The sequence below is a fragment of the Octopus sinensis genome, linkage group LG13 (assembly GCF_006345805.1).
Source record: "Octopus sinensis linkage group LG13, ASM634580v1, whole genome shotgun sequence".
NCBI classification, from domain to species: Eukaryota; Metazoa; Mollusca; class Cephalopoda; order Octopoda; family Octopodidae; genus Octopus; species Octopus sinensis.
The window spans coordinates 30,726,863-30,732,403 of record NC_043009.1 but is presented as its reverse complement, the minus strand read 5'-3'; the positions used below and the strand labels follow the sequence as shown (position 1 = coordinate 30,732,403).

The following is a 5,541-nucleotide window of genomic DNA, read 5'->3' as shown; positions in this document are numbered from 1 at the left end:
GAGCGACGGGAAGGAGGGGAGCTGAACACATTGTAAATGAGGCTTATCTTGTGCTGAAGGGAATGGAATTCCAATAGAGCTTGATCTGTGTTTTGGAGCAAAACTGTTGAAAGAAATTTCATTTTTATATCTCTTACAGTTGTTAGCTGTAAAACAGAAAATATTCGTTTTCTATAGATTGTTGCTGATGAAAACGATACACACATATATCTGCAAAAACAAGGTAATCTCCGCATTTCAGTTTCTTTATGACCATGGGCAAACTTGAATGCTGCGTCATAAGGCTTCTATCGAGTAAACGACGTTATTATATGATTTATAAACACTTTATATACATTCCCACTTATCTATTAGTGTTGTAATCAGGTTGTTGTATTATTCTTGACATGGTGGCTGTATTGACTGAAATTTATGAGACAATTTAAACCAGATCGAATTTGTGTACATACATCGGCAGACATGCTGTGACAGATGCAATTGTGGCACTGTGTTACTGTGTCACGGTGCCAACTAAAGCTTGGCGTGAATTCAACATCTAAGAGGAAGAAAAATACACAAGCAAAGTCCATTTTGAAATAGTTGAATATCTTTCTGTATAGAAAATGTTTAAATTCACATTTTATTTGCCATCTTAGCAAATGCATATATACATACATATATGTGTGTGTGTAAATATATATATATATGCATCACACACATATAACAAGCATCTGAGATATTTGTGAGCTCTCCTGCTTGTAACATCTCGGATGCAGCTGTGCAGATGTCCTCTTGGGGTTAAAAAATCGTAGTAAAGTCTATTTGAATGGACAGCCATGTTGAAGTGGCTACAAACAATGCTTGTTAGTACAACTACTGCGATCATCTCTATGAGAGATTTAAAACTAGAATTTCTGCTTGTTACATATATATGTTTATATATAATGTGTAAATATATATATAATAACTAAAAGGCTTGATTTTAAGTGCTCAGAGTTGCTTATTTCTGATTACCAACTGGTGAACCGAGCCTGGTTACCTTTTGAATATTTGCTGTCTGAATCAATAGATCCGTTAGCTAATCATCCAGTTCTTTCTTAATAAAATACGAAGTGGAATGTAAGCAATGTGTTTTAATTAGCAACAAAGAGCAACATCATATATATTTATGTGTGTGTGTGTGTATGTGTGTGTATAAAGACGAGGGGTGCAGGAACATACCAGGCATTAAGAGAACCACGAAAGGACTCATTAGAGCTCCAACCTTTCAAGTTCTTTAACAGGGCTTAGAAAAACTGAAGGACCACTGCAATGAATGTGTGAATCTGAGTGTATAATGTGTTGAATATCATAGTTAACTGTGCCTCCTGTATTTTCTTTTATATTTATATGCAGGGTGTTTTTTTAATGTTCCTATATATATATATATATATATATATATATATATATATATATACATATACATACATATTTATATACATATATGAATATTAAATGAGCAAATACGTATATGCATACATATATTGCTGTACATGTATGTATCAATATTGTATACAAATCAGTCGTGATGTGTGTGTTCCATACACACAAATGGAAATAAGAATACATATATATATATATATGATATACCTTTGTATATATAATATTCCTTTGTGTGTGTGTAGTGAGTAAAGGGGGAAGTGAGAGGGTGACAGAATGTGACTATAATTGTAAAAAAAAATGATTTGAGTGATCAGTATAGCATCCTTGGTGAAGTCATCCACTCTCAAGTCCTGTATAATGATAAGAGTTGAGTGTGGCTCAATATTCTTTCCCTCAAGATAGAGCTAGTATTTGTCACATGTTCATACTACAGGAAGTTCTTTCTTATTTCATAACATCTTTGTTGGATTTTTGTTAATGATTGCCGTGTGCATGAGATGATGTGATATACAAACGTGGCATCATATCGTTGCAATTTAGCTTTAAATAAGATCTGATCTAGCAAAATTGTATCCAAAAGCATTCCACATATGCCCATCCCTATCCCAGTAAACGGTGTGTTCTTTTGTAAGGATTTAAGGTGTGTTTTTAGGAGATTTTATTTTCATTACACAGTCATGCAAAAGACTCCTCTGTTTTTGGCTGGTGTTATATTTTACCTAATCGACACACAATTCTTCAGCACTGCCATCGTCGTAGGCAGAAGTTTATGTCCAGTGCTAAAGTGTGATTATAAGATACAAAATGGTATGCATTATTGTAATTCCTAAAATCTTTCCATACTGTTTTTCTGAAGCATATCTTTTGACAGTAATTATCATATGAATCTAAACAACTAAATGTTTCAGGAAAATATTAAGCAAGTTGCGTGACCTCACCCCCGCCCTGCATCAAAGCAACTCAATTTAGTTGAAGCCGTTGGACATTTAAAGTGATTCACAGAATTAATCGTATTCTCTGTCGGTTTAACTCACTGATGTGAAAAATTGAAGTAAAATATTCTCACACCAGAAATATAATTTCTTGTGATTTAATGTGAGGCTATTGTTTAATATATTATTATGCACCAATTTAATATCATATATTTTATTTTATTTTTTTGTGTAATAGGCTAAATTATTAACTGCAGAGTTGCTTGGGTTAAGTGAGAATATTAACTGCGGAGTTACTTGGGTTAGGTTAAAATTTTGAATGACTGCTCATAATTTCATATAACTTTTCAGATTCAAAGAACGAAAATTTTATACCCATATAATCTGCTGAAAGAAGTAAGCAATGATTCCAGTTTGTGTTAGACCACATCAGGATCCCATTGTTTCTTGGCTGCAATCAGAATGTAGTCCATGTTAAAACCCAGTTTTGAAAGGAAGCATAATCGATTCAATTTCGCTAGAATCTCCACAACAATATGTATCACATACTCTACATTTTTTAGAGCAGTATTTGTTCTCTATAGGCAAACACAAACACACTCTCTCTCACACACACACTCACACACACACACTCATACACGCACGCACACACACACACACACACAAAACAAAATTACAAAGATTTGCTTATTGTAATACAATCAACTGTGATAACCCCATCGTTGATTTATCAAATACTTTATTGCCGTCCACCTTTAGCTAACGTTTTCTCAGTATCTTTTTCTTTTCTTTTTGCATGGAAGAGTATTCTGTCAGCAGGTGGTAGCAGGAAATATCTTGACTGCTGAAATAATTGCTTCGGGATTTCAAGCATTCATGTTAATAAATAATGCTTTACCAATTAAATCACTTGTTGCTCCAAAATAATTATTTAATGACGTGACCATTTCATCAACTATTTATTGCTGTCTTAACCTGGTTATCACATTTAGATTCTAATATCTGTTCATTGGGAATGAATGTCAGAGTCTTTTTCTTGCAATTACTTCCATTTTTTCTTCCCGATGGTGTTAAAAGGTGTTGCTAATACCACGTAACTTGATCCATTGTTCTTCATTGATTTCGAGATGAACGCTTAGTTTTACTTAAGATGCAGATTTCTGCCTTTGTCTAAAATATAATTTCAGAATAAGTGTAAGCACAATAATATGAAAACATTTTAGCATCATCATTATTTCAAGATTGTTGTTGTTTGTTCCTTCTCGAGCCAGGCTTGACTCATAAGGGCTGGTTCCTGGTTTCATCGGCGTATAGGTTCCCCACTCGGAAGGGACATTGCAGGTGAGCTGTGAGAGAAAGTTGTGGTGAAAGAGTCAGCAGAAGTTCGCCATTACCTTCTATCAGAGCTGCGTGGAGCTTAGGTGTTTCACTCATAAACACACACCTCGCTCGGTCTGAGATTTGATCCCGCAATCCCTCGACCGCGAGTCCACTGCTCTGACCACTAGTCCATGTGCCTCCACTATTTCAAGATTATGCAATCAAATTAATATTATCTTCATAATGTATGAAAGAGGTGATTTTTTTTGCCCTTGCTGTTTCTTTTTTTGTTGTTTTAGTAAGTTGAACGCCTGCATAAATACTATGAGTCTGATATCAAGTGACTAAAACAGTTTTATTTTTATAGGATGACTCGACTTCCCATGAATTTATCCACTAATGTACCAACTGCATTGTACTTACCAAAATCACGTCTATAGTCGGGTAGCATCATTATATGAGAAATCTGTAAGCTAGGTGGGCTTTGAAATTTCTCTGTGTTATAGATTATTCTGTATTGCTTCTACTTACTTGGTTATGGGACTAAGTGAAACATTATTTTGAAGTGTTACATACGCCAGAATGTTAAGTTACCAAGACTTGGTCATAAACAGCGATAATGTCACAAGACATCAAAGTTCTTTGGTAACCCTCATTGTTAATAAACCAGCTTAAGTACATAATAAGAACCTTTGATTGCTATGTACACAAGAGACAGCCTTCAGAAGGGAAAGGACACCAGGCTTTAATGGCAATTCTTCCCTGCAGCTGGACTCTACTGGAACACAATAAATTCAAGTAATTTCTGGTTATCTGGGAAATTTCATAATTTTCACACCCGAAGCTTACCTTGAAGATAGATGATCAGAGTTAACACACATCAAATTTCAGAAAAAAATAGAAAGATTTAGTATAAATAAGTTTTGTTTGTATATATCACATGACTGACCAAATATCCATCCAAGGCATGAAATTGCTCTGGCACTAAAAGAGAAATTTTATGTAGCCACTCGTCCAGAAGAAAGAGCAGCCAAATATCATGCAAATAAATGCCTAGAGCTATGAAAATAACAGATGTAATTAGATTTGTCTGCAATGATGAGGAACAAGTAGAAGAGAGACTACAATTGCGGAGGTATCGACAAATATGGATAGTTTGACCGACATAAGTCATTTAATGAACATAAACAAAAAAAAAAAAACAATTTGAACACTTTTGCATTACTTTCGGTACAATCCATGCAAGTACAAACACACACACATTTGTACATAATAACATATGTACACGTTGGTCTACTGCACCTAGCTGTAAGCGTGTAAACCTGCAACAAACTGTTATCCCATTCTGGGGCAACGTTTTGATCACATTCAATTAGAGGCTTCACAAACAAACTGACCGGACGCTATCAGTTATAGAATTCACAACAGTAATATCCAGGGATTGCTTTTACCTTCTTTTACACACATTATGTTAGACTGGTAAACTCAACACCTTTACTTATTCTCTCTTTGTTTATTTCTTCTTATTTCTTTCTGTTGAAGAGCATAGGCCTGAAATGTAAAGGACTTTTTCATTTTTCCCGAGTGTGAAACAATTACACTTGCTTGTTATTCAGACATCCGTTTTTGTCTTTTGTTTTTCTATAAATTTCAACTGTGTGTGTGCATGTGGTGTGTGTGTGTATGTGTGTGTGTATGTGTGTGTGTGCTTATATTATATATATATATATATACACATACACATGTATGTATATGTGTGTGTGTGCGTGTGTGTGTATTTATTGCCCACAGGGGGCTAAAAACAGAGAGGACAAACAAGGACAGACAAAGAGATTAAGTCGGTTACATTGATCTCAGTACGTAACTGGTACTTATTTAATCGACCCCG

At 34.7% G+C, this 5,541-nt stretch overlaps 1 long non-coding RNA gene across 1 annotated transcript in view; it reads right to left on the bottom strand.

Moving 5' to 3' along the window:
- Window positions 1-314: 314 nt before the first annotated feature.
- The window catches only part of LOC118765715, a 13,805-nt gene continuing 8,578 nt past the window's right edge, over window positions 315-5,541 (bottom strand). Inside the window, exons 2-3 of the long non-coding RNA XR_005001581.1 lie at window positions 3,033-3,038; window positions 315-325 (exon numbers count right to left, since the gene is read on the bottom strand). This is a non-coding gene — a long non-coding RNA (uncharacterized LOC118765715). The remainder of the gene's footprint in view (window positions 326-3,032; window positions 3,039-5,541) is intronic.